Raw genomic sequence first — 23,934 nt, 5'->3', positions numbered from 1 at the left:
GAATTATACTATAGCATGGCCAAAAATGCATCAGTTAAATCTGACATTCACCAATCAGAGGATGCATATTAGAAGAAAGTTATGCGAAAGATCAAGGTAACAAGGCTCTCAGGCTGGTCTAACTGCCAGACCCAAGGCTAACCCTCAAAGGCCTACACTTCCCCTCTATGGTAGTGGCAGATGTTCACTCCCTAGATAATAAGATGGACTACATAAGGCTGGAGCTCTCCATGCAAAGTAAGGTGAGAAACAGCTGTTTGCTTTTGTTCACAGTGGTTAAACTCCAAAATAAATGATAGTGTCATCCCATCCATATAGATTGCACTATTTCAAGCTAACAGGAACCATTTCCCTCAGTGGTAAATCTTGAGGTGGGGGTGTTGGTATTTATGTAAACAACTGGTGTTCCAGTTGTGAGCTGATTACCACCCACTGCTTTGAGAACATTGAGTTCATGTCACTAACATGTAGACCCTTCTACTTGCCAAGGGAATTTAGCCGTGTGAGCATCTCAGCTGTTTACATCCCTCCCCGTGCCAATACCAATGAGCCACTGACCACATTTTACCAGTCCATAAATTATATGCATAACAAGAATTTCAAGTTTGCTTACATAATAGAAAGGGACTTCAACCAAGCCAACCTGAAATCTTTAGTACCCCGTTTCCACCAGCACGTGAATTTCGCAACAATGGGGAGAACATACTGGACAAGGTCTTTACCAATGTAAAAGTAACTTATAAGTCAGTACCCCATCCACATTTGCTTAACTTGGACCACCTTGCCATTATGCTAGTCCCTGCATACAGACCACTGTTCAACAGAAGTAAACCAAAGAGAGCAGTCGCGACAATACAAGATTGTTGTGAAAGCACGAACTGTAATGTGTTTAAGGAGGCAGCCACAGTAAATAACCACATTGATCTAGAGGAATATACAGAGACTCTGATGGCCTACATCTCAAAGTGTGTGGATGATGCAACAATCACCAAGAGCATCACCACATGGGCAAATCAGAAACCGTGGCTGATGAGTGGGATATACGAGCTCCTGAAAGCATGGAATGCTGCATTCAAATCAAAGCTCAAGGATGCCCTCAAGGAGGCCATGGCAAAACGTAAGATGAATAAAAAAGGCAAAGCATGCCTACAATCATAGAATTCAAGGTCACTTCTCTGACCTGAGGGACTCTGGGCTTCTGTGGCAAGAATACACGCTATAACAGACTACAGGCCTATTTTCTCTCAATGTGATCACAACAATGAATTTCTAAATGAGCTGAACATCTACTTCAGCAGGTTCGATTAAGGAAACAATAACGTGGCAACAAAACACCCCATCAAACTTAAGTTATGAAGAGCTCTGCCACAACCCACTAGATGTTCAGAGGGCCCTAAGCAGAGTAAATCTTAGAAAAGCAGCTGGTCCTCACAAAGTTCAGGGGTGGGTACTCCGAATATCCTGCTCAACTGTCAACTGTACTCACAGATATATTCAGCACATCTCTGTTCCAAAGTGCTTAACTCATTCACTCCAATGGAGCTCAGGAAGTTTGCATTGTAACTTCCAATGGGTGGAACTTAAGCCTTTTGACAGAATCAAATTATGTCCTCACATTTTGAACAAATGTTCGTATCTCTAAAACCACAGGGATTATGAAAGCATAAATGGCAAACTTTTCAGCACAAACTATTGTTATAGCTGCAGTATTCTTTAGGTTCTAGGTCTAAAACTGAATTTTATAAGCCACAGTAAGCACAGTAACTATTACATTTGTAATATTTTGTAAACAACTTAAAATCTCTCTCCAACCACTGAAGTTACACATATACTGTCAGCAGTATTTTATTCATCTAGCTGAGAGCTTTCATATGAGGCTAAGGAGTTCTGTCTGTGTTACTTGGCTGTTGAGATATTTAGACAAATGTGAAAAGTATGGCTATATAAATTATCATAAAAACAACAATTAATATCTATTTACCTGCACTAGACAGAGGTCAAATATTAATGTAGTCGAGTTTGCCACTGTGTAAGCTTTAAAATGAAATATTTTAAAAACTTGAACATAGCATAGTTTTGGAATTATTGATGCAAATATGAACAGACAATATTCGACGCCTAGAGGCTTCAGTAGGAGCTAACTGCAGATGCACCTGGAGACGTCACTCGGATGTAATGAGAATACAACAATCATAACACTACTCAAGTCATCTCAGCCAAAAGCCTACATGACTACCATCCCATTGCTTTCACCTCCATGGTAATGAAGTGCTTTCAGCAGTTGATCAAGCACCATCTATTAGCAAGCCGACCTGCAACACTGGATCCACTCCACTTTACTTATCGATCCAAATACTGCGCAACAGATGCCATCTCATTAGCACTTCATGAATCCACGGCACATTATGTTTGGATGATAGTCACTGATTTCATCTCTGCCTTCAATGCTGACATTTCACATCTGATAGAGAAGCTGGTCCAGCTGGGCACCAGCATCCTGTTATGTAACTGGATACTGGACTTTCTCAATGACAGACCTCAAAGAGTATGGATGGGTAAAAACAACTGAAAAAGAATAACAATGTGCACTACAGTCCATCAAGGATGTGTCCTGGGTCTGTTGCTATTCACCATGCTGAAGCATGACTGCATCACCAGGCAATGACCAAGCCAGATTATCAAATTCACGGATTATACCAGTTGTAGTTCTTATCAACAATGGTTACAAAACAGCTTAAAGAAAGGAGCAGAACCATCTGATCAACTGGTGTGACATCAATAACCTGGCTTTGAATGTAAATAAGACCAAAGACTTAATAATAAGACCAAAGACTTAATAATGGACTTCAGGAAGCACATTCATCGATTCAGAACAAAAGGGGAAACAATCTAGTGGGAATGTAGCAACTTTTTTCAATAAAAAATGTTACTAATGCTCCTAGCATTAATAATCATTAGGGACACATCAAATGTTAATATCTGCCAATTGTTAAATTTCTGACCTGGCAAAAATCCTGTGTTGTCTTAATCAAATAATGTCTGTAGTATATCTCCAAAAAATTATGTTCCCTTGTCCTGAAAAGTACATGCCATCCTGTCTAAAAATATGCATGTCAAAAATTAGGCTTGGATGCACTACATATTTCCATTTTTTTAAATCCAACTTTTTTTGATGTAGGCATTCACACCAAAAATATTTTCTTTTCACAGTAACTTGACTCGTGTGTGATTCATGAAAAATCATCCAAGTACATGTACAAGCTATGTTAAGAGGGCTGTAAGTTCCATACGAATAGTCAGAGATTCCTTGCAAATGAGATAATCTGTATCAACATGAATAAAAACAGGTTTATACTTCCTTATATTAAGGCATTCTAAGGCCTTTCTCACATCCTGTATTTCTGCTCATGGCAAGCATATCACAATTCAATCTCAATTATCTTCTCTGCACATACAAGTATTAACTCCACTGCTAATTGAATCTCCAATTACATCATTTATCACATCTGAAGAATCTACAGCTTCTCATTTAGTAATATCTGCTCTATCACTGTTACAAACAAATGATCTTCACAACCATTAGTCTTTTTAACCCACTGTTTTCATTGTAAAATTACATAAGCGTTAAATTCCCATAGTAGAAGTAAAGGTATATAAACCAACAGGCTGACATCCAGAAGGATGATAAACAAAAAGCAGGCTTAGCAGAAAGAAGAAAGGGTAGGTTTAAATATAAAAGGGAAATGATCCAAGGACATAAATAGGATAAAGTTGGAGGTCCATGTAGTCAAATAGATGAAGATGGTTTGCTGGGAATCTGTGACAAGCTGCTGACTTGGGGAGCTTTAGGGTAGCTGGCGATGTTAGACAACTTACAGGGCAGACAATAACCTGAATCAGATGAAGACTGAAGAGAGAGGAGGGACAGAGAGAGATATAATAAGACACAGCAGAATCAAGAGTAAATGAACTGTTGGTAGAGGCAAGGCATAGAACAACAAATCACAGACCAAGTGGTGAGAGAAGGAAATTGGAAGAATGGTGACGACAAAATATGGAATAAGCAAGAATGATGTCACACATTAATTGTGTCAAGCATTGGAACTATAGAGGAAAGAGTTACTGCAAAGTAAGAAGTCCAAGCAGAGATACAAAAGGAAGTAGTCTGATAAAAGAAGATGACACAGAGTCTGTGAAGACCAGGGAGAAAGTACAGCAACAATTGGACAGGGAGGGAGAGAAAGGAACATAAAGCAAGATATCAAACAGAGAAGGGAGATCTAGTATTGGCAGTTAGTCAGAAAGACAACAAGGTTGCATGGTCAGAGATAGGTAGCCATAGCACTAGGGTGAAAATCAAAAGTTGAGGGTAATAAAAGTAGACATAGCATGGGGTTAAAGTAAATTGAATACACAACCAGGAGACAGGATAGGGGTTACTGATTATCGCAGACCCTTTTATTAGCATCATTACATAAGAAGGTATGGGATCCACAGTGGTGGTACTGCGGTAGCGTTGTTGCCTTACAGTAAGACGCTGACCGGTTCGACTCTCAGCTAGAGCATCTTCTGCATGGAGACATGCGTGAATGGGCGTACCTTCATTGAAGGTTGTGCGTTAGGGCTGGCAACTCAGCACATAAAAATCAACTGCCAATCATTAGCGGACCGGAGTTCCGCTGTGGCGACCCCTAACCAGGAAAGCCCGAAAGACACAACAACAACAACATAAGAAGGTATGGGAGAGGATGACCTTGTAAATCTAAGTGCAGACCTAGGTCACATTATCTCAAGGAAATGACAAAATGTGACAGGTGCATCATAAATAGAAAGGGGGAACCTCCATATCAATTTCTCATCAAACGATGCTATTTTTGTGTAACCTATTTGTGTGTAGCATATTTTTGTCTAGACTGTACTTAAGTTTTGTAATGAAATGACCATTTAATTTCTTATAATTACTGTAAACTGAATTACTGTTGTTTATATTCAAAGAATACATTGTACTGTTTTTTGGATCTTTTCTTCCCGGGCCTCCACTGAAAACTAGCCCAGTCAGACTTTCCCAGTTAACAAATGTAACAAATAAATAAATGTTGGAAGTAGTGACATGCTAGAAGGGATTATAACGTAGTGAGGGAGAAGACCAGAACAACATGGTAGTACACGTATACAGGGCTTGGGAAAGACAACAGCCCTGTTAGAAATACTACCCGTCCCAAGGGCCATAAATATGACAAAATAAGATTAGAAATTTTAACTTTTTTTATAGGAAGCAGTACAAGAAGCTAGGATTAGTATGATATGTGTGTGACAGTCTGTAAGGATGAGGTGACAAATTCCATATTACGATTCTGGGAAATGCACTTGACAACCAGAGGAAGGAAATGCTGAGCACGATGGCTGTATCTCTGAACTGAGAAGGAAAGTATGGAGAATTTTACAGGTATGTCATCTTGTAACAATGATCAGTAAGTTTAATTGATATAACCACATGTTAATATTTTCTACTTAATATATACAGTAGAGATTAGTTCTGTGATTTTTAAAGGTAGTCTGTAATGTAGTTACTATAGTATTATTATTATAAATAAACAATTTTAATCTGCTATACAGTAGCAAATTCTAGGGCTAGATTTTCAGATAGAACTTTAGTAAGCACTGTGTTATAGGGAAGGCAGAAGCCTCCTCTAAGAAACCACAAATTCAAATGTGTGATTTTTCTATTAATTCAAATGTGTGATTTTTCTATTAATGAAGCTAGCTGAATCTAGCTCTTCAGGTTGTTTCCACGAGAGCTTCAAAACGTAGTACTGTATTCAATTTGGGTCAGATCAGTAAGATATAAAATAGTACAATGATCTCTATGCAGTGACTAGACATACCCTTTTGAATTAGGGAGATTACAGAATACACTTCGGTATTTGATGAATTGACACTAGTCACTGTTTAAACTGCTGCTTCAAATTATTCCCAGATCATCACTGACACTTTTTTTGCAATATGACCAGAGCTGTAGCAAAGTCAGCTGGCAGCCTATGTAATCCCCAAAAGAAAAAAAAAGAAAAAAAATAAGGATCTCGTCATCTAAAGGGGAATAAACATTTCTAACGTTCTCTACCAGGAAAAAGTGGTTCTAAATAATAGCTCTTTGCACTGTCTAAAAAGTTTCAGCTCTCTGTTATAGTTTCCCCAAACGCATGTAATTCAAGTAAAACATTTATGCAGCCATCATGGCTGCTTAAATAAATATGTTATTGCTTGTAGATACAAGGACTGATCAGCACTCATGCCCAGTGACTGCACTGCTGGCAGAGGCACTTAGACTGTGCTACAGACATTTAGGGAAAACTTCCAACTTTTTTTAAAGTGCTGACTGTGCGCCCTGACTAGTCTGGGGAAGCCTCCACCTTGCCTTGCCCTAGCTACAGCTCAGTTTGACCATCCATGTTGTAATCATTTACGCCTTTTTTTATAAAGTGATTCTACTTTTTGTGACCTCAGCTGAACACAGTACTACTGAGCAGGTTTATATTTTTCTGAGACGGTTCTTGAAATTTTCTTTACCTTCTTTTAACAATTTATCTGGTTTGTAAACATCTGTTTATTTGGTTAAGTGGAGCTCTTTTCACACGTTTATAATGGAAAAGAATAATCAAAACAGAGGCAGGCCTAATTCAGATGTTTTTTGGATGATATTTGTAATCCATAACAGAATCTATTATTTGTGGGTGAAACTAAGATAACTGTCATAAGGATAAATAACATTTTAATAATATACAGTTCCATAATTAGGCTAGACAATCTGCATTAGATTACTGAGCAACATGGAAGGAACTTGAATAGATGTCTGTAATATGTAGGAGATTTATTAGAATATGAGATTAAAGTATGGTTACAGTATAATGAAATTATGCTTATTTTAAAATTTAACATTACAGTTCCGTTTGGTCTTAATAATGACCAAATGGAAGATTCTGTTTTTAAATTATGACAGGCTCATTTTAATTATTAATTGGTGACATTTTCTTTTTGTTATAGTTGCTGTTCATTTCAAATTCAAGGAGACCAGTTAGCATAATGGTTAAGGTTTTTGCCTCCCATGCACAAGATTCGATCCCAACCTCCGACCAATGCCAGTTTGGAGTTTGCATGTTCTCCCTGTGTCTCTTTGGGGTTCCTCCCACATCGGAAAAACATGCTGAGTATTTCCATCTCAAACTCACCAAAGAATGGAGCTGTGGGCAGTAGCACAGACTCTACATGGGGCCCTATAATGGGAAGAGTTGTACAAACCAACTGCTTTGAGCATCTACTGTGGTGCACAGTATCCTCAAGATAGGAGAACAAGGATGACAGACTGCACACTGTGGCAGGGCTAGCCACTTGGTGTAAAATATGGCTCTAGGTGATCCAATCATGTTGACTAATGTTGCCAAAATGGGCTTGGGTAGTTACCGGTGATGAGTGGGTTGAAGTCCTGGCCTATTCCAACCTACACCAGGGACCCATGCTATCAGTGGGAAAGGTGTATGTGCCCCTAATGGCCAGTGTGTGGCCACCATAAAGCCCAGCAGCCCTGGGTCAATAAGCTACTGGCGCAGCACGTGTCAAGTTTCCCAGCCTGGGTTACCTGCGATAGCTCTTTTGAGCGAAAGCTGGACATAAAAACAAACAACCTGCCAAACATGAACTAAGAATTGCTATACTTAGTGTAGGTTCACTGACAGGATACAGCTTTAAAGTGGATGACAAGATGGAAGGGCAGTGCAGCAAAGCCACTTGGCTTGGGGTCCAGACTCTACAACTCAGGAGGAGATAGGCTACAATAGTGCAGGAATTGTGGTGAGAGCAGCTTCAGAAGGCAGTGAGGGACATCATCAGAATTATTGACGACTCATGCCCATTAGACTCCAGTGTAATGATAGGGCAGTATTCATAATTTCAGCCTATGCCCCACAGCAGGGTTGTGATAGTGAGGAAAACACTGTATTCATACAGCAGTTGCAGGACCTATTGGATAAAGCAAGACAACATGAATTGTTGTTGATAATGGGTGACTTGAATGCACATATTGGGACAGACAGAACAGGATACGAGGACTGCCTGGGTCCACATGGGTGAGGCAACAGGAATAAAGAAGGAGAGGCCATCCTAGACGTCTGTCTGGCAAATGGCTTGATAGTGGCTGACACATGGTTCAGAAAGACAGAGTCACAAGATCACATAAAAGAGTAGCCAACTTGCAACTCAGGCAGACTTCCTCCTAGTAAGGAAAACATACTGGGGTAGAATCCATGACTGCAAAGTCATCCCCAATGAAACAGTCGACCCACAGCATAAACCACTAGCTGCCACAATCAGCTGCAAGCAGTGATCAGAGAAGGCTCTAAGGTCAACAGAGACTAGGCTGAGGACCTGGAAGTTGACGGGAGAGAAAGTACAACAGTTCAAATAATTACTCTTGGCTGTAGCACCCCAAGAAGAGGAGGAAATATGTGCAGTTGAACAAGAATGGCTGTGTCTAAAAAACAGCATGTGTTAGGACTACAGAAGATACGTGGCCAAACCAGGTATGGAAATAAGGTGCATCAAAAAAGCTGGTGGTGGAATGCAGAAGTCCAGGAAGTCCTCAAAAGAAAGGAGGACTGCAGAAAATAGTGGGAGATAGAAAAGACCGACCAGGCTAGGAAAGACTACTGCGTGGCTAACAAAGAAGCTAAGAAAGAAGTTGCAATAACAAAGAAAAGGGCATCAGGGGCACTCGACCATCTTCTGCAAAGTGACTCAGTAAGTGGTACAAAAACTATATCAAGTGGCAAGGCAGGGACAGAAAGATGAGGTTAGTCAGACATCCTTTATAAGGGATGCCAGCAAAAACTTGCTCACCAGTCCACAAGACATCAAAGGCAGACAGACAGGAGTATTTCCATCAGCTTCTGAATGAAGAAAACCCAAGAGATGCTGTACTGCCCCAGAGCAGCCCAAGATGAAATAAGAGGAGCCCACCATAGTAGTAGTAAGAACAACACTAAGGAAGATGAAGTCAGGGGAAAGCAGCAGCTCAGATCAGGTCACAGCAGATGTGATAAAGATGCTGGATGAGAAAGGGGAGAAATGGCTCCTGAAGGAAATCCCATCCCAGATGACTACAGAATAAGCATACATGTGCCACTGTACAAGAACAAAGGGGACATACACAACTGTGGGCAGTACACAGGCATCAAACTTCTATCACATTGCATGACAGTTCCGGAGAGGGTGATTGATTAATGGATACGCAGAGTAGTAGAATGTAAGATGGGAGATGTGCAGTTTGGATTCAGATCAGGATGCAGCAAAATTGACCCAATATTTGCAGTGAGACATTTACTTAGGAAGCTAGAGATGAGGAGGAAGAAAAACTGGCCATTCCAAGACTTGCAGAAAACATATGATAACGTCTCAAAAAAGCTGATCGGGGCAGTACTGCAGCAGTTTGAAGTCCCAAATAGCCTGCACTAATTCTACCAGTGTATGTACAAGGACCCAATGAGTCAGGTATGATCAATGTTAAACCTCGCAGAGGGGTTCCCAGTGAGGGTGGATGTACACCAGGGTTCAGCTCTGAGCCCACTGTTGTTCATACTGGTGATGGATTACATTAGCAAACATGTCAGAGGGAACAAATCAACAAAGTTGCTGTATGCAGATGATGTGACATTACAGCCAGTCTCTGAGCAAGAACTTCAGCAGAAGATAGGATAATGGAATGCAAGACTGAAGGCACATGGGTTGAAACTAAGCACAGACAAGACAGTGGTAATGGCAGTAAACTGGGGAAATCAGAAGCTGATAATTGAGATAGAAGGGAAGATAGTGGAACAGGTATATAGGTGCAAGTATCTTGGAGGGGTGGTTGAGTAGTAACCAAAGTAGCTCCAATTGCAGAAAAAAATCAAAGAGAACAGATTACGGTGGTTTGGGCACGTGCAGAAATGCAGAAGGCAATCTGGTGAGGAAGATTTGGGACAAACAGGAAGAAGGTAAGAGGAAGCCAGGGCATCCAGCAAAGAGGAGGATGGATTGTGTGAAAGAAGATCTGCAACAGTCATGCATGAGTGTTGAAGAAGGTAGGAGTGTGGCACTAAATTGGGAGAGATGACAGCTAACACAATACCCCCCTCCCCTTATAGAAAATGGAAAAAGGGGGCTGATGATGATCGTGATGATGCTGTGCATTTTATTTTATCATATTAATCTCCCTAGAAGGTTTTTGCCAATACACAGGGAAATGACCTATCCATGGAAGCTGTAGTAGCTACTTTTATTGTCACTTTGTTAAGCTTTTCTGAGACCGTTATGGTCAGACCATACCTGCAACACATCTTTGTAGGCCTCTTGAAACAAACATATAAATCTACATGTAACTTACATCCTTATATTGGGGTTGCCTGAGTGTCTCCACTTGTGCTAGCACTGGTGGTAGCATTTAAACCCAGATACATTGTAGCTTTTATGTATCAGGGAATGTGTACAACTTTATTAACAGAGAAACACCATCTTCCCATTACAGTTTTCTCCAACGCAGCTCACCTTAAAGGAGACAGCACTTCCTGTAAAACACATGCTGTGTACCTTCATACTCTATACCCCACTAGTTCTTTCTTCTGTAAAGAGAAAATCCCATTGGTTCTGTACACCCTACGCGAACACCACATCTACTCTTAGCTCATGCCCATAGCATTTTTCTATAGCCCATTATCTCTGTGACACACAATACATCTTAAAGTAACAAATAAGCTGTATGCATAATGTTTCTACATTTAAGTAAGCAGTAAAAATAAAAATTAAATTCAAATCATAAACAGTCTGTTACTCATATTCCACACTATATGCAGCATGTGTAATTAATGTACACACATTTCAAATTTAATTCAATATTAAACTTATTATTCAGTCATTCACGTTAATTACTATTCAGTCATTCATGTTAATTACTGTTACTACATTCATCTGCCTACAGATAGTAGACATTAAGTAACATTTGGCTCGGTTATAATTTAGAAACCTTGATTCTATTTAAATGCTTAACAGTACCTAAATGATGACTGTATTACAGTCTATAAAATTAGAATTTTGGGCATCTTGAAGAACTTGACTTTTGTTTATTTTTTTTAATAATAAAAACAACTTGCCATTGTGCAGATATAAATTCCATCAAACTGGGAATGTCCAAGTGAAAAAACTCATGTAGTACGTTAATGTCAATATAAAAATGATTTAATAAAGTAACTATTTAGTAACAAATTACAGTACGTTTCAGTAACTACCCATCACTCTATTAGATGGTCTCAAAGTTATTGTATTATCATTTTTAAAAGTATTAACCAAATTAAAATCAGTTCAAAAACAGCAAATATACTCCACCGGAGAAGCAGCATTCCAAAAATAAAATGGCGTACGTCCCAGACGTTAACGCTATTACAGAACGGATGCTGGGGAAGTTTACTGAGTGTGTAGCAGGCACAGAGAATGTTTTACTGTTCTTTGAACCGAACGAGGAGCGTGGGTCTGAACTAGACAACGCGGATGATTTACTTTCGTTGGCGGATGATTTAGACCAACTTGAGTCGGATTTTATGAAACTGAAAAGATTACAGCTGCAACGGCAGCATTTTGAGGCTTGTTTGAAAAAACAGATCATACCGAGAGGACTCCGTGTCCTCAAGATGCCTACCACAGGTAATCATTTCCCTGAACTTTTGTTAAAATGGCAGAAACTAAATATGGACTTAAGTTTTAATTACATGAGACTCCTTATAGAATATCATAGACCTGAGGAGGAACTGCTTAGAGAAAAAGTGACTGAAATGCATAGACTGATTAATGTGAAGTATCATACTACTAAGAAGACTATGGGACTTGATAGACTCATGGACAATGTTCTTTTATATGAGAAGAGACTAATTAATCAGAAAAAAAACAAAATTGAAAGAGACGTCATTGATTTTAAAAACGGCCGTGTCTTCACGTGGCCTAGAACTACTGTTACTAATGAGCATGTTAAGACAGGACATAAAGATGTTGAAATGGGTAATATAAGTAAACCGAATGAAAGCAGTAATGATATAAGTCATACTGATGCTATAATTACTGACCAAGTGGCCACCAGTCTTAATGATAGTCAGAATAGAAATATTAATAATGTGAATTTGTATCCCATGGTTATTGAAACCAGAGGAAAGTCAACGTGTATAGAGAATAATGCTCCTACTAATGTAAGAGGCATAGTGAACTCTATTAATACCAAAAATGGTGATTTGACGGTTGTCAAGAAAAAGATTGTCTCTATAGAAAATGGGAAAGTTGGTGATACTCGGGCCTTTAGGCATGATGTCCCTTTCCCCATACAGTCACCCCGGTTCAGAGGAAGATCTCGCTCCATGAGCAGGGGGAGACAGAAAAGGAAAATAACAGATAAGGAGCAGGTAGGACCCACTCTCAAGAAGATGTGGGCAAAGAAAGGGAATCCTTAGTTATTAATCTTTCTAAAAGAGAGCTTACCAAATATGAAGAACATGTTCTGAACAAGGGTCTCTCCTTTATACCCAGCAAAGTTAGTGAATTGACTGATTCTATTATAGACATGAAAATGTTTGCTAGGAATGTACAATTGAGACTCGACTTTGGACTTACTGATAATGATAGAGTGATAGACATCTTCAGACCAGTAAGCACTTATATACCAATACTGCACCCTGTATTGGATACCTTCTCTAAACTTGTTGAGAGTGATTTATACACTTACTATTCCAATAGGGATAGAGGTAGTAATAAGTGTTTTAATAAAAACAAGAATCTGACCTATTTAGAAAGGAAAGCCTTACAAGACTTGAAAAGAGACAAGAATATCATTATTACACCAGCTGATAAGGGGGGACCTATCGTTGTAATGGACTTTCAACATTATATTAATAATATGAATATGCTTTTAAGTGTTGATGGATCTTACACAAGGCTGAATATTAATGAAGTAATGTTGAAAATATTCAGAGTTTATGACACCATAGATGATTTGTTTAGAAGTAGGTTGATAAGGAAAGAATTTTATAAGTTTCTAAAGGTGAATCATCCCCTCATCCCTATTCTCAAGGGTTTACCCAAAGTACACAAGGGATTGGATAACCCCCCGATGAGACCGATAGTTTCTGGCCGTGGTTGGCTAACCGAACCCTTTTCCTTGTTTGTTGAATACCATTTGAGAACTGTAGTTAATGAGAATCCTTATGTCCTAAAAGACAGTAAGCACTTATTAGATCTATATGATTTTCTATCAGTATTGGGAGATGAAACTGAATATTTTATGGTAACACTTGATGTGAGAAGCCTATTTACAGTGATTCCCAACACAGTAGGCATAGAAAGTGTACAGAATTATTTAAAGAAACACACTGAGATGGACATCCAGTTTATAGAACTCTTGGCACTTTTTTTGGAAATTATCCTAGAGAATAACATCTTTCTCTTTGAAGAAGACATGTATATACAAAATGATGGCGTGGCTATGGGCACTTCCTGTGCCAATAGCTACGCCAATATTGTCATGGCAGAATGGGAAAAAGAAAGCTTATTCCCCTCAGAACATTTTAGACAACATGTACTTTTCTATAAAAGATTTGTAGACGACCTTCTTTTGATTTGGGGAGGCAGTGAATCTTCGTTATTGGAATTTGAGAAAGACATAAATAGACTCACTGACTATCTGAATTTTTCCATGTATTACTCTAAGGTATTCTTTTCCTATTTGGATGTTAATATTATGAGGTTATCTAGTGGTATTGTTAACACCTCTGTACATAGAAAGGAATGTTTCAGGAATACTCTACTGCATAGAAGCAGCATGCACCCAAAGCACATCTTTGATAATGTGGTTAAGGGCCAAATTATGAGGGCCTCAAGACTTAATCCTACAGAGGCTGGCTACAGTGAAGAGCTGAAGGGATTAAAAGATAGATTATTAGATAGACACTATAATGAAGAACAAATTGAGGTAACTGCATCAGAGGTACATGCGATGAGAAACACCAGAGCTAAACCTTATTTTTCAAGTTTAATGGAGAAAGGAATAGATAAAAATGTTGAAGAAACAGGACACAGGGATAATTACGTTAACATACCATTATTTTACACAAGTGATGTTTTCGACATTAGAGCCATAATAGAAAGACATTGGCATGTATTAGGGATAGAGGATGGTATTAGTAGTTTGGTTGGGGGTAGACCCAGGTTTTGTTACAAGAACCATTTGAATCTGAGAAGAATGTTATGCCATAAGAGCCACAAGGCCCAACTTACCTATTCCACCAATACTACTCCCTGCCAAAGTTGTAATCAGTGTAGGTTTATTAACACTGACACTGAGTTTAAATTACCATTGTCAGGCAGAGTTTTTAATTTCTCAACTGGTACCACATGCAGGACGGAAAATGTTGTTTACTTAGCTCAATGCTGCTCCTGTACTGCATTTTACATTGGTAAAACTAACAGACAGCTGAGAGAAAGGATAAGGGAGCATGACTATAGTATGAGAGTAGGTGATGAGAGGAATGCTTTAGCCAAACATCATAAAGTAATGGGCCCCACACATACATTCAGTTTCTTTGTTATACAGACCGTAGGTTTTAACCCCAGAGGTGGCGATTTAGAAACCCTCACCTTGGAAATGGAGACAAAATGGATCATTAGATGTAAGGCAGACTGTCCCCCAGGCCTTAATGATAAAATTAGCCTACATCCATTTCTAAAGAAAAGAAGACCTAGAAGGGGGATGAAGCACTAAGATTTTATGAAAATAATATCCAGATTCTGTTTTAGTGCATTTATATCATAGCATTAATTATTATACATTACTTATGAATTTTAAATATGCCTTATGTGAGACAGTACTTTACTGTATATTTACTATATCTTTTCAAAGTTATAATGTTTCTATCCACTAGTACAGGATTTTCAGCCTTTATCTACCTTTGTACATGTTTTATAATAGTAGTGTCTAGAGCATTCATTATGCTGTAGTACCATCTAGTGGTAATATTGGAAACAACAGGGATTTGTGATGAAAACTGTTTGTATTTCATTGATTAAATGTGTGAGTTTCCATATTTATATGTGTATATTCTAAACCCACATATCCATTTTTAAGTTTATATATGGATTCATTAAGCAATGTGGCAGTGATTTTTAAACATATCCATTATTAAGTTTATATATGGATTTATTAAGCAATGTGGCAGTGATTCTTTATGTTTTTAAACAAATATATATATATATATATATTTTTAAAACATTTTAAAATATATTTTTAATTGATTGTTTAATTGATTTATTGTTCAGAGTATATAAGGACTGTGCTTGTACTACTCCTTTATACAGTCTGATGAAGCCCTTATTGGGTGAAAGCGCTTACTGATTAAAGAACGTTCCTGCTTTGTTAACATTGAGTCGCTGGATTACTTTGAGTGTATTTTTGCTGTTTAGCAGTTTTTATATTGAACCAGCCAGCATTAGCGTTCCATCTGTGACTTTTTTACAAATTAAAATCAGTGTTTGAACCTATTCCTCTTTACCATACCTTTCAACCTCTTAGCACAAGAAATCTGGACAAAGGCCAAAAAATAGAAACAGAGTTTAAATACTGCTTTTATAGCACAGGAAACTGCTAGAACAAGATTTGTATAAACCTGCACATTCTGGTGGATATGAAGTATGAATCTCAAAAGTAAGTCATAATATATATATATATATATATATATATATATATATACACACACACATATATATATATATATATATATATATATACACACACACACACACACACACACACACACACACACACACACACAAACATTTAAAAATATATATACATATATGCATATGTGAACTGCACAGTGGCACATTGGATAGCATTGGTGCCTCACAGCAAGAGCTTCTCTGGTTCACTTCTCATCTGGGTTGCCTTTTGTGTGGCATCTGCATGTCCTCCCTGTGCTGCCATGGGATTCCTCTGTGTGCTTCTGTTTCCTCCTGCATTCCAAAGAAGGCTAATCACCTGGTGGTGTAAACCTTGGCACTAGAACATTGTCACTGTTGAAGTGGCACTCGACCCTGTCAGCAAAAATGGGAGAGAGAGGTTTTTTTGTGTGTGTGTGTGATACTGGAACTGTACAACAACAAAAACACATGACTGACAACCAAAACCACGATAATGTAGTGAGTGCAACTGAAACAGGGAAGTACAAAAGGTAAGTGTATAAAACCGCTGAATAGTTTTTATGCTTCCAATAATGTCTGGTTTAGGCTCTTCATCTTGACTTGTTTCCTCTCTATCTTCCCTCTGCAGGCAGCCCAAAGTCTTTTCATCTAGACAATGTTTGGTTCTGATCTGGTAAACTAAGGGACACATTGTATTTGGCTTTTAGTAGTTTTTCTTGTGCAAGTATTTTCCTTTATAAAATTTCATTCTGTCCCTTGCTACATCTTCTCTGTCTTGAAGTTCTAATTTTTAGCATAATAGTAACAATACATAATCTCTTCCTTTATCCTCAACAGTCCGTATTATCTCCTCCATGCCTCTCTTTTGGACTATCACTTTTATTTTGTGGACTTCTTCCTTCTAACATGGGGGGAGAGGCTATTCTTGACCTGATCCTGGCCTGCCCTTGCCATGTTGCAGGAAGATTTCCATGTTTTGAGGATTCAACACTACCTTTTCTCATCAGGCAAAAACCTGGATTTGGAATTTTGGGACATCTGTACCTAGTCTTTTTTTTTTTTTTTTTTTGACCTTTGCCTACATATGCCAACTCTGAGATCCCAAAACAGTGGGGACAAGGGTGCTAGTTTTTTAAATAGTGTACTTCGCTGTTTCAGTTGCATTCACTACATTATTGTGGTTTTGGTTGTTGATGTACATTTTCATTGTTGTGCAGTTCCGGTATTTCCGTCTCAGCTTTCTGGTCTTCAAAGGTATGGTAAGTCGATCTACTGTAGTAGATCCACATATATATAAGAATGTTTAAAGGTTTTAATCTCTTACAGTCTCAGATTAATTTCTCCAAATGACTTTTTTTGGATAACAATCCTATGTCTGGACATAATTAAAAGTTCATGATATCAGTATTAATTCAGTCTGATATTAGTCAAGAGTGATTTGTATGCAGCTTAGTACATTCATAAAAATAAACTGTTTGAACTTAAAATCTGGGTCTATATTAGAACATCAACGTTTCAGAACTTGGAATGTTCTAATATTGACCCCTAGTAACCGAAAACTGATAACACTGAAAATTCAGAACAGCGAATTTTTTCCTAGGGAAGAAATTTGCTGTTCCAAAACACATACACACAACACAAACACACCAAACAGCAATCCACACAGAAACATCTAAAATCTTACATCTAACCCTACACTAAACTGTACATAAACCACTATCTTCTCACTTACCTTAACCCAAACCCTAATCCTAAGGTCCGTCACTATCGCGCACACACCTCACCCGTGCCCTAACCCTCACATCCACACATTCGCACACTTACCTGACCCACGCCCTAACCCTAACTCACCTAATCTGCCCTAACCCTCACGTCCACACAATCACACACTTACCTGAACCCGACCCGTAACTTTCCACCACAGTGCTGAAAATAGCGAAGCAACAGGAACGGATAACCAAATTCTTTCCCTAGGAAAGAATTTGGTTTTCTGAAACTTCGCTATTTTCAGCTTTCGCTTATTAGGGGTCAATATTAAAACATTTGAAGTTCTGAAACTTCGATGTTCTAATATAGACCCTAAAATCTGTATATCCCTATTATTTTAAATACATGTCCCTGTCATAGATCATACAGGATGCATGAGGAAAACCATGTAAAAACTCTGTCAAGTTAAAGAATAAATGTAAGAAATGGAAAACCTCTGACATTTCCATTCAGTAACAATACAAGATGCTTTCTAGACAAGAAAAGGGTATTGTAAACAAGACAGAGGAAGAGATCTTTATTCTAATGACAATGAAGGCAAAAAGTAACCCTCTCTTTTGAGCACACTGAAAGGCCAAAAGACAATGATGTCCTGATCTACGATGAGAATTAGCAACATTAAACAGGAATGGAATTTTTGTATTTATTTAGGTGGCATTTCAGCTTCCTTTGCACATAGTCTAATATAATACAGGACAATAAGCATGTTATCATGTTACTGAATACAATCTTTGTGAAACTGTAAATCAAGCAAATTGAAAGCTAAGAGACAATAAAACAAGATGTGGTTTCATGACTTCCATATGTGATGGCGCTCATTAGTATTTGCATGTCACTATGTAGGCATCTGCATACAAATGAATTCTATTTTAGTTCTCCGTTAGCATGTACTATAAATTATCTCATGCATGTCACCAATCCCTATGCTGTTTCATGTAACACTGTGCACCATGTTAGTTTTATGCCCAGTCCCAAACTTCTGTTGTGCTATGGTTTAAATATAGACTTGGAATCGAATTATCAGTTTAACAATTATGCTTATTGAAGAAATAATTGCCTGTAAGTATTACAATGAGTGATTTTAAAAGCCTAGCGTTATGTATACTTTGTAACTGTTGAGAAGACAATAGTGCTAAGGTGCAAATTTGAACGGCAATAATTGTGTGGTGATTTTCATAATGAGTTATTTATCGTCCTTGTAACACAGTATGACTTGTCTGATGAGGAATGTCTTCCACTGAACTGGCTAATACTCCCACTGATGTCAGAGCATAAAGTATGACTTGTCTGATGAGGAATGTCTTCCACTGAACTGGCTAATACTCCCACTGATGTCAGAGCATAAAGTATGACTTGTCTGATGAGGAATGTCTTCCACTGAACTGGCTAATACTCCCAGTGATGTCAGAGCATAAAGTATGACTTGTCTGATGAGGAATGTCTTCCACTGAACTGGCTAATACTCCCACTGATGTCAGAGCATAAAGTATGACTTGTCTGATGAGGAATGTCTTCCACTGAACTGGCTAATACTCCCACTGATGTCAGAGCATAAAGTATGACTTGTCTGATGAGGAATGTCTTCCACTGAACTGGCTAATACTCCCACTGATGTCAGAGCATAAAGTATGACTTGTCTGATGAGGAATGTCTTCCACTGAACTGGCTAATACTCCACTGATGTCAGAGCATAATGAATTGTCATCCACTTTACAGAGGACTTTCGAAAAAGAATATGTGTAGCCACTGAATTTCATTTCTAGCTGTTGTTCAGTATTCTCTATGTTGGGAAGAAATCGGATCACAGGAGATTACTAGGCTATCAACCCAAAGGTCTTTCGAAGCCTAGCCATTTCATCCCAATGTAATACCATAGAAATGTTAGATAATACCCAAGATTGCATTTAGTAATGACTGCCCATATCCAGGACAGTTGTGGGCACTTTTCTTGGTAAGAATTTGCAGTGCCTCAGCCACTTGTCCAGGTTTCTGTGTCATAGGAGTGCTCTGTTTCACATGAGTAGGTAGCCAGTTTCAAAGATGTGGCAATCGCTGTGATATAAATCGGTCCCTCCAGCTTGTCCTACTCAAGTCACAGGTCATATTTAGGTCTATGGAATGGGTGGCCCTAGTCCCTTTTGATTTACTGATATGCAGCAAGTTTGTTCGGTATGGGCATGAGATTGCTCTGTAAGCCAGGTACAAGTCTCCCCTAAGAAGTCTATATGATGCAGAGTAAAGGGATAATGACTTTAGTTGGTCTGTGTATGGCATCTGCTGGAGTCCCTTGATCTTCTTTGTTAGAAACTTCTGAGGTCTCTCCAATTGCTGCAGGTGCTTTGTATGGTAACATGCCAAATGGGATGTCATACTCAATTACGGGCTGGATTAGTGCAGAATATAGAACAGTTATAACCTCTTTTGTTCTTGAGGTGATTCCTTTAATAATCAAGTGTGCTATGTAGAAAGCCTTCCTTACTATAGTAGATACATGGTGGTTGAAATTAAGGTCATGGTCAACTTGTGAACCCAAATACCTAACCACTTTTTGGGTACTTAGGGTATTTGATAGTGTGGAAGAACACTTTGCTGAAGGGAATGATGTTACATTTCTCTGCATTCAGTTTGAGACTGTGACCAAGACACCAATCACTGGTCTGTGAAAGACCCTCCTGACTATACTGACATCATTTAGGGATTCAAAAATTGTACCTGGTTTGCAATCATCTACAAGCCTGGTCAGCCACAACGCCTTAGTTTTTATTTGAACTTCTGAGAAGTATATACCAAACAATAGGAAGCCCAGCACTGACCCCTGTAGCAACCCAATGGTAATAGTTCTGCTGATTAATGTGGATTCACCCACTTTGATAGTGTGTCCAGTTTGTCAGCCATTTAGCAACCCATCTTACAACGAAGGGGTTTACATTCAGTTTGCCAAGTTCATCGGTAATGCCTGAGTGTGGGATAGTGTCGAAAGCCTTTGCCAAGTTGAGGTATGCTGTGTGCACAGATCTGCCCTCATCAATGGTCCTGGTCACATTTTTGAAATAATCCACCAGATTAAACAGGCAGGATCTGCCCTTGAACTGGGTAGGATACAGGGTTTGGAGGTCACTTATGTCTTTATTTATGAGGTCCATACTGATATGTTCCATGGCCTTACAGATGAGGCTGGTCAGGGTTATGTGAGTGTAATTGCCTGTGTCTGTTGCTAGGCCATGTTTGTGGAGAGGAATAACTGTAGCTGTTCACAGGTTTCTATTATGTTGTCGAATGTTTAGGTAATCAAACACCTAAATGTCGACACAAACATCTAACGCTCAAAACTGTGACTGACCAATTACGCAATTTTTTTCCCAGGTTAAAAGTTCACTTGGCCGTCATTGGGGATTTTCCCTTTCCTTCAAAGCAAGCGATCTCGGAGCTGGTATATTTAGTTAGGGGGGGATGTCGGGGGCACAGCCCCCATCGGGGGATGTGTGGGGCAAAGCCCCCCACTATATTAGGATTTTAAAGTATGTTTTTTTTTTTTTTTTTTTGTTGGCCAAGCTAATTTTTTCACAGGGAAAAAATTTGTGTTATTAGCCGGTCACGGTTTTGAGCGTTCGACATTCTGCAGGAACAAAGCCTGTGGTTAGACTATGATTGAAAAGGCTGCATAATGGTGATGTTAGTTCATGATTTAGCCTGTTTAGAAGACAGCCTGGGAAGCCATCTGGTCCCATAGGGCTGTGTTTTTTTGCCTTGGACAAGGCTTTGATGACCTGTTCTTCAGATATGTAGGGTGGGGGGGAGTTTTGGTCAAGGTTTGTGATAGGTTTTTGAAAGGGATAGGGGCATGAAACTTTTGCCATACCTATCCACTGGCAGGTTTGCTATCTCTGTGGGATCAGTGTGTGTGATACCCTTGGTCACTAGTTCTGCACATGTTTGGATCCTACCATTTAGGCTATGTATGAAGCTGTAAAATGAGTTATGGTTATCATTTGCATTCAGTGTCTCAAGACTACTGGGACTGCAGTGCTCACTTCCTTTTGGTGCTCAGCAGATTTTTTTTTCCAGCAATGGATTGGGCTTTGTGGATTTTTAAGAAAGCACTGAGACTTCTGGTTACACCTTTCTTTCAGTCCTGATATCGCCATGTGAGGGCAAATTTTCATGATCTTTGATGAAATAAACTGGAGTATTTCATACCATTACATATACATTATTTATATGGATTAATATCATATTTAGTTTTTGGGAAACTTGAAATTCATATGCTCATGTTTCTGAAAACTTGAAATAAAAAAAAAGAACTAATCTACATTTTTACAGGGGGTGGGGCAAGCTCCCTATACCTCCCATACCCTGCAAATTATATACACCCAGTCAAGGATCTTACTACAGTGGGAAAAAAGGGTAAATCCCCCATTTGTAGCACTACTACATCAATCATGGTACAGTGGAGAGTGGAGAATTTACCATTTCCCCAATGCAGTGTGATCTCAGACTTGGTATATATAAATGTGCAGGGGGTGAGAAGCATAGCTTCCAACATGTGGGGTGCAGGGGCTTTGGTCCCCTGAAGAAATGTAGATTTTTTTTTTAGTTTTGAGGTGGTCTATCATATGCTCTCAACTGCATGAATTTTGAGTCTCCCAAAACTCAATATAATATTAATCTGCTTATATATATTTATACACATAACTTCATATACATTTATATAGATTTTACATATGGATATAAACACTTTTATATATACCTATATTTATACACACGGGGAAAAAATCCTGTTCTGTGTAATCAGAGGAGGACAAAAATCAATCAACATAATATCTGCCTGTCACACTTTTGTCACTAGCAACTGCTTCAGTTATTTTTTGCATACCAGCTAGTTGCTGAAATCATGTCATGAGTTTTTTGATCAAACAGAGGTAGGTAATACATACTTGCACAATGAGCAGCTAGGAACACCTTGAACTGGATATAGTAGCAATGGAGGGTGATGCCACAGTGTTACTTGAAATTTCCAATGTAATTTGCCTTCAGTTAGCTTCATCTTTATAATACATTTCTGTATGTTTTGGAGACAAAAAAACAATGACAATTTAGTTTTCCAATGCAGCCACAGCTAGCAATTTATTTAAATATAAAGTTCACCTTGGGTCAAGAAACATATGGTGAGAATGAATACACATACATGTATGCACGAGTGAAGGTTATTTATTTATTTTACTTCTAAGTTCAAAATATGTTCTCTTTCTGCTATTAACTGATTTACATAAATTAATTTAAAATGTTCTAGTTGTCTTACAGCTCTAGGGGATGTCCACCTCAGCAAAATGTTTAGCATCCCTTGCTCTTAAAATGTATTCTGCTTTATGTCACATTGCTACAACTGGGACCACAGATTCATGAAATGTGTTTGCATGCTGCTGGCTTCATCTGCAGTTTAACAAACTCCTGAGGGCAAACTGAGTACATTAGCCTCTAAGAAGGGTTATTACCATTTATAGTACGGATAATATGGAACAATTTTGTGCTTTTTACAGCTGCATATAATTTCATGATTTCAAAACCAAAATGCTTATTCCTGCTGGCTAGACTTAACACCTGCAGAGGGCTGACAGAGACACAGAAATCATACTGAATTAGAACTACTTAGTAGCTGTTTTCTTGCAGAACAGCCCACTCACTTTAATCTCTGATATTTGCTGTGACATAGTTATCACAGATGCTGATTAGTGCATAATGAGCTCTAAGGTCACTTAATTGCAAACTGGTGTTAAAAAGGAGCAAAGTGAATTCATAGGCTACAACAAATTTTTCATATGATTGGATGTGGTTCAAGACCAACACTGAAATTCAGGATAATTGTGGTAGCTTTTTTGCTTTAAAATATATACACATATATTTTTAATTCTTACTATTAGAAAACATGCAATGTGTTTACTTTGGTGCCATACTTAAAATGGAAAAAATGTTTTGCTGCATCTTGTAACTTTAATGATCTAGTAATCATAATCTATTATATCTCAAAAGCTGTTTTCCTGATTTCACACTACTGGCATTTCTTTGATATACTTTGATGTTTAAATATGTTACATTCTTACCTTACTTAATGATTCTCCAGTGTGGCTCTGTTTTATACATATTCATATCTGCTTTTTCTGCCCTAATTTAAAACAATCATTAATACTTTAACATTTGCCCTGAATAGACTGTTATAGTGATAACATCTATTAGCAGTTCATTTCCTTACTTGTCTAAGGCTTAAAAAAACACAAGTCAATATAATAAAGTGTACAGTAAATGCTGAAAAGACACATGTTGCAAAGCAAAACTGAAAAAAATGCATTGAAAAAATGTTAAATGTAATGTGAAAAGGAACCAGAAAAGATTGATTGACCATTGCATAGTTGTATA

General features: G+C 38.3%; 1 long non-coding RNA gene across 1 annotated transcript in view; it reads right to left on the bottom strand.

Moving 5' to 3' along the window:
• LOC122789654 overlaps positions 1 to 23,692 on the bottom strand; it is a 246,435-nt gene extending 222,743 nt beyond the window's left edge. Inside the window, exons 1-2 of the long non-coding RNA XR_006362850.1 lie at positions 23,622 to 23,692; positions 22,458 to 22,582 (exon numbers count right to left, since the gene is read on the bottom strand). This is a non-coding gene — a long non-coding RNA (uncharacterized LOC122789654). The remainder of the gene's footprint in view (positions 1 to 22,457; positions 22,583 to 23,621) is intronic.
• Between the last annotated feature and the right edge of the window lie 242 nt (positions 23,693 to 23,934).

The sequence above is a fragment of the Protopterus annectens genome, chromosome 15.part0 (genome assembly GCF_019279795.1).
Source record: "Protopterus annectens isolate FY-2018-M chromosome 15.part0, PAN1.0, whole genome shotgun sequence".
NCBI classification, from domain to species: domain Eukaryota; kingdom Metazoa; phylum Chordata; order Ceratodontiformes; family Protopteridae; genus Protopterus; species Protopterus annectens.
This window is presented reverse-complemented; position numbering and strand designations above follow the sequence as displayed.